This window comes from Lolium rigidum, chromosome 6 (assembly GCF_022539505.1).
Source record: "Lolium rigidum isolate FL_2022 chromosome 6, APGP_CSIRO_Lrig_0.1, whole genome shotgun sequence".
NCBI classification, from domain to species: domain Eukaryota; kingdom Viridiplantae; phylum Streptophyta; class Magnoliopsida; order Poales; family Poaceae; genus Lolium; species Lolium rigidum.
The window spans coordinates 34,533,022-34,540,142 of NC_061513.1; positions in this window are offsets into that span (position 1 = coordinate 34,533,022).

The window sequence follows — 7,121 nt, forward strand, 5'->3', positions numbered from 1 at the left end:
TTGCCACGTAGAGATGTTATCTAAAATCAACAAGTTTGATTACCATAGAAGGTACAGGTAAGAAAGGAGTAAAAAATAGTCACATATGAGTTTGAGGTAAAAAATAGTCACATATTTGTGTACTTGTGATTATTTCGACGTTGACTAAATAGACCATGCACTCCTAGGTTTCTCACATGAAATAACCATGCACTCAGCTGGACTCACCCCGGCAACCCCATCCACATCCACATCCACATCCATCCACTTGATTTGGCATCGAAGGTTTCGTGTGAACACACGAAACCTTTAAAATACTTTTATTGGTATTTTCATTTCAATTTCCACAAACTAATACATAATTGGGACATGGTTTTCCACAAACTAATACATAATTGGGACATGGTTTTCCACAAACTAATACATATTTTGAACCATGGTGGACACAAATATAAAATTTTGCAAAAAAACTAAACCTAACTAGACCGTGCATCCAAGGTTTCCCGTGTTCACCGCTAACAATCCCCAGCCACCCAAACCGGAAAATCCAGCAGGAGGATGAGGCGAACACCCGTAAACTTCCGTGCACGTATTCGCTGCGAAGAAACAACACTCTTCATCGGCCGTCCTCCTCGTCGGTGTTGTCGCCGTGGTTGTCGTGGTTGTCCCGGCGGCAGCGCGTCTCGTCGAAAACCTTGACGCTCAAGTCCCTGTCGCCATAGTAGGTGAACAGGAGGATGAAGCCGGCTTCGAGTCTGTGGTGGCGCGCGAACTTCTCCCAGCCCGATGTGGAGGTACATCTTGCCGCGCCCGTCGTATATCACGTCGACGATCCACCGGTAGAAGCCGGACGAAGCCTCCCGCAGATGCAGCGTGCCCGGCCGATCGTCGCCGGCGACATAGACGGCGAAGGGGTCGGAAGTCTCCGGATGCCGCGTGGGTCGCCCTTGAGTACGAGGACGAACTCGAACAGCACGGGCCCCTCCACGTCCATCTCCGGCGATGAAGCCGACGGTGTGGCAGGCGACGGCGAGCGTGCAGCTCGCCGCGGCCACGGCCACGACCACGTCGGCCTCCGCCTCTCCAGCCCATGGCGTCAACTCTTGTTGAGACGGTGGCGGCAAGGGTTGGGGAGAGAGCCTCTAGGGTTTGTGTGTGAAAGGGACGATGAGAGGCGGCCCTTTTTATAGTCCTTAGGGAGGCGATGGAGCGGTGGGTAGGGAACACTCATGGCCCATCCAAATCGGGTTCTCTAGTTTCTTCTCGTCTTTTTTCCAATTCGAATTTAACCGAAATTTAGTAGTTTATTTTTACAGTAAATTCAAAAAATGAAAAAACCTTCACAGCTCGTCTTAGAATGGATACGAGAGTGTGTGCAAAAATTTCTGGAGCGTTTCTCGAAGGTCGAAAAATCCACATTCTTAGAAACGGAACCGTTTGGGTTACATCAAACCACTTTTTGTAAGCTAGTCGATTTTTCGACCTTCGAAAAAATTCCAGTTTTTTTTACCCAATATGTCACACGTTTTTGTGAACATAATCCGTTGGTTAAAACTTTTTTTGAATTTTTTGAATTTAACCAGGTTTGCTGCAGATTTATTGAAATCAAAACTAAAAAACTTATCAGTTAGGCCGAAAGACATGTAACGCGGTTTGTACTAAGCCCATTAACGTGGAGCATGGACGTGGGGAAGGAATACTCATGGCCCATCCAAGCAGGGTTCTCCAGCTTTCTTTCGTTTTTTTTCAACTCGAATTTAACCGAAATTTAATAGTTTATTTTCACGGAAATTCAAAAACTGAAAAAACCTTCACACTTCGTCCTAGAATGGATACGAGAGTGTGTGCAAAAATTTATGGAGCGTTTCTCGAAGGTCGAAAAATCGACATTCTTAGAAACGGAACCGTTTGGGTTACATCAAACCACTTTTTCTAAGATAGTCGATTTTTCGACCTTCGAAAAAAATCCAGTTTTTTTTACCCAATATGTCACACGTTTTTGTGAACATAATCCGTTGGTTAAAACTTTTTTTGAATTTTTTGAATTTAACCAGATGTGCTGCAGATTTATTCAAATCAAAACTAAAAAACTTATCGCCTAGGCCGAAAGACATGTAACGCGGTTTCTACTAAGCCCATTAACGTGGAGCATGGACGCGGGGAAGGAACACTCATGGCCCATCCATCTGTGTTCTCTATTTTTCTTTTGTTTTTTTTTTCAACTCGAATTTAACTGAAATTTAATTGTTTATTTTCACGTAAATTCAAAAATTGAAAAAAACCTTCACACTTCGTATTAGAATGGATACGAGAGTGTGTGCAAAAATTTCTGGAGCGTTTCTCGAAGGTCGAAAAATCCACATTCTTAGAAACGGAATCGTTTGGGTTACATCAAACCACTTTTTCTAAGCTAGTCGATTTTTCGACCTTCGAAAAAAATCCAGTTTTTTTTACCCAATATGTCACACGTTTTTGTGAACATAATCCGTTGGTTAAAACTTTTTTGAATTTTTTCAATTTAACCGGATGTGTTGCAGATTTAAAGAAAAATTAAAAAACTAGGTCGTCGTACATGTAACGGGCCAATGCACGCGGGAGGGAACTCATGGGCCATGGCTTTATCCGTCAACTTTTTTTCGCCTGAATTTAACGTAAATTTATAGGTTTACTATCACAAAAATTGAAATAAATAAAAACTTCACAAATTTTGGAAACCAATAACTTTTACCTAATTTTTTTCTCTTTTCATTTAAACACAGATACGAACATTACACAAACCATTACATAGTTTAAAACAAGATTAGAACATTGAAAAATGAGGAAACCTAACTAGTGTCGTCCTCGGGTGTTTCCGTGTTCGCTGCCAAGAAAGAACACTCCCGTGCACCCGGACCGGAAACGTACACTAGTGGTTCTATTGGCCGGTGGCCATTTTCGCCGCAAAGAAAGAACACTCGAAAATATCTAACCGTCGGTGCTCGAGCTTGACTCGCCGATGTGGTAGTATCTCCGGCAGGATGTGCCGTCGAACACTTTGACGACCATGTCGCCATCCCCGTCGTAGCGTAAGATAAGCCGGCAGCCGGGTTCGAGATCGAGGTAGCGGGCGAACTTGTCCCACCCGGTGTGCAGTGCACATCTTGCCCCGGCCGTCGAACAATACCTCGACACGCCATCGACGAAAGTTGCAGCTCGCCTCCCGTAGCTGCAACTCGCCGGCTCGACGCCATCGACGAACTCGGCGAACTTGTCCGAAGCCGCTTGATGCCGAGAGGGTCCCGGTCGATGCGTAGGATGAATTCGAAGCACGTCGCCTCCTCCGAAGACAATGACGGCGCCGGCGACGACGAGCGGCCGGGTGATGCCGCTCCGAAGACGGCGACCGCGCCCTCGGCCTCGACGGCCTCGACCGCCTCGCCGCCCACCAAAACCAGCCATGGATTCCTTCGCGGGCTTGTGGGTGGGCTGCGCTACGGTGCAGGCTCCGCGGCGGCTAGGGTTTGTGCGGGAGTAGATGAGGCAGCCGAACGAGCGCCGCTATATAATGCCCCGTGCAACCGTGGTCGGCGGCGGCCGCCGTGCACGCGTGGCGTCGCCAATAAATTCATTGGCGAGGTGGGCGGCGGCCGATGGGCACGCGTGGCGTCGCCAATAGCTTCATTGGCAGAGGTGGGCGGCGGCCGATGGGCACGCGTGGCGTCGCCAATAACTTCATTGCGCAGGTGGGCGGCGGCCGCCGGGAGCCGAGGAATGGCCATTCTCACGTGGCGGTCGAAGCGACTCCGGCGGGCCCTACAATACCTAGCTCTACGCCGTTGGATGGAGGCCGTGCACGGCTGCGATCTCGCCGAGCGACGGCGATCCGCGAGAGGCTCACTCCGCAGCATGATTAGTCTAGGGAGGAGACGTGGTTCGGACCGTTGCACGGTTTTGTCCGTCGCAGTACTTCGCCATGCATGCGCCGCACCAACTCGAGCGCTCAGCCGAGGCGTACGACGATTCGTAGCCATTTATGGTCGACGATTCGCAGCAATAAAGGAAGACCGAATCGAGCGCACCGCATTGACACGGATACACACACGCGCGACGTTTCATTGTAAGGCGCGCCTCATTGTAATTGATCGATTTGGCGCCCTATTTATACCCCCTCTTTCCTCTCTCCACTCGGCGCGACACACAATCCATATATTCTCCACTTGAAGCTAATCCCCACCCAAGACCTTGCAACGCACCGGTAGGATGCAGCTCAACGCACCGGTCTTCCGTCGGCCTCCTACCGTGCCCGAGCGACGCTACCCGGCGGGCGTCGTCGTGGAGAACACACTCCGCGTGTGGGCCATCTCCAGTGTGGAGGGGCCCGGCCGAGCTCGCCCGCGCGTTCCTCACCGCCGGCTTTGCCCACCTCCCTTCGGACGCGCCGGTGATGTTTCGCCTCGACGAGGCCCGTGACCACACGCGCGCCTTCCTCTTGTTCCTCACGGTCACCTTCACCAACCGCTACGACGCGTACGAGCTCCTCGGCAAAGTCTTTTGGTGCGGCTGCGAGTTCATAGCATTCACTACGTTCAACATCTACACCAACTTTGAGTGCCACTTTCCCACGCGCAACATGATGCACACCCTTCCCTACAACTTCGACGAAGAGGAGGAGGAGGAGGAGGAGGAGGAGGAGTGAAGTTCACGATGGCGGTGAAGCTGCCGGGGCTACTTGAGGATGGTCATGTTTAGTTTCATTAGTTTTAACATGTGTTTGTTATGTTTCCCGCTTTTTCTATGTCATGTCGTGTGCTACTCGTTTGAATTATGTACGTGCGAAAGGTTGAATTACTTATCTGTACTTTTTATCGTGCAAAAAAGTACTTATCTCATTGTGGAACAAATAACATCAACCCCAAATAAGTTCAACACCCAAAGTAAAAGTTCTACAGTGTCTATGAGACCTTCCGACACAAATCCACCCTAGCATTACAACTAGTGCAAATAATATCTGATAATGTTTTTTACGCACGTGCTTTCGCCGCGATGTCAAGGACATCCTTCTTCGCCTTCTCGTGCATGTTTGATTCTCGCCATTATAATTTTGGCGGCAGTCATATTCCTGTTCTTGTTTATCGTTTCCTGCAACAATTATTATGTAGTTTAGATTACCGAGAGAGATAAACATGTGTGTAACAAAGATACTATAGATAAGAGGTAACCTGCGAAAATTCGGCCGTTAGTTTATCTCCATCCCGGTGCTCCATACATGCTAACAGAACATGTCCACATGAGTTCCTCGCATATAGATCGTAGGTAAACTATCCGCATATAGGCATCAATAGTAATGGCGTAAGATTAACGGTAGACTCACGTATCACTTTGCATAGGTATTGGGTATCTTCTAATTTCCCATTTCGAAACGTCCGGATACTTCTTTCTTGATATCTCATTGTTCGCAAACTCGACGTCCTTCAAGATTTCTTCTCTCTCGTGAAGCATAAAATTTAAGTACAAGGTACATCGAGTACCAAAAGGTGGTCTTACATTCCGTGATCAAAAGTCATACCAGCTTTTCCACAAAATCCTTGCTCTGCTCAAGGCGCCATAACGAGTCTAGCACCTGAAATTCCTTCTTGTCACCGTGCATGACGACGGTGACCCAAATGGCATTTGGAAATGTTAACCGAGAAATAAGCCTACAAAAAATACATAGTTAATAATTAATGCATTAATAGTTAATTTTGAAACCTCTCACTTAATAATGTACAAGCAATCATTACCTTGTTAGTGCCAAAATATTCCAGCTCGCATCTTTCGTAGCAACTTGACATTTCGCAATATCCGTCGTGTCAAGGTTTTTCTTTTTCCATCGCTGCCTTCTCGGCCGATTTTCGACTATAGAATTTGCCCTCCAGTGCAGGGCATATTGTCCTATCCTTCAATTTTAATCTCAGCTCAGCCAAGTAACACTCAATGACCTCGCATATAATTCAAACAGGTGATCACTCCGGAGCACATATATATTCAAGCCTAGGAGAAATAGAAGGATGACATCGGTTGTTGGACTTACAAGTGCCGCACAGCCCATCCACGGTCAAGGATAGGTTTAAGAAAATCAGCCCTCGCCACAGTCCCGTCTTCATTCTCGTACACAGCTCTTACTTCTGCCGTTTTTTTTGTAGATTTGCATATTATCCGAATATACTCCGGCAGCCGCGTCAATTATCTCCCGTGTCAGCCGGATTTGATCCGTCCGTGGCATATTCGTTGTTGAACAAAGCATCGTGACCTATCGACAACAACCATATATAGTTAATTATGTGAACAAGATTCCTTGATATAGTGCAAAATATTTCAGAAAATATACCTTTTCTCGATCGCGCGTGGAAACCGTTTAGGACAGCTCTCGGTCATCACAATGCTTGGGGAACTTAATTTGCGAGGAGCTCGCGTTTGCGCTTCCCGCAGACATCTTCCTTTTTCTCCTCCTTTTTGCCACATACATCATCTTTTTCTCCTCCTTCTTCCCACTTTCTATCGCTTTCCGGCAGATCGTGTTCAAGCTATCAAATTCTTCTAATGCATCCGGAAGAGTTAAATCAATAGTTGCCGAGCAGACGATTCAGTGTAGCCTTGTCGTCGATGATTATGGGTACTTCAGTGGGTGTCTCCTCGCTTAGGCGCCGGTGTCGTGTACCCAGCATTAGCAGCTCTTCTTCTTGTCGGTGGGTGTCACGAAGTTCGAATCATCCATCGGCTCACTCTTCTTACTTGCATCTTCCAATTCATCGTCATGTTGATCCTTAACCGAATTCAAAAATGATGCGAGTGCCGTCCGACTTGATGTCGTCAAAGTCCATGAAATCTTTAGGCGGAAGGACGCCATGGCTAGGTGTGGAGGCCGCTCCTTCTTTTTTGTCTTCCACCTCCCGATCTTCGTCATCGACATGTCAGCCTTGCCCGCCCGTACGCAACTCCTTTCGCGTTAAGCATTTTTAGGACTTTCTCGCGTAACAAAATTCGGAAGGTAATTAATGTCATGCCGTGTAGAGATGCATTTCAGCAGTATAGAAGCATACAAAAAATAGTCCATGTCACCTCGAGCAGATACGTCCGCAACTTTGTCCATATGTTTGCTTAGTGATGTGTCTATGTGATTGGTC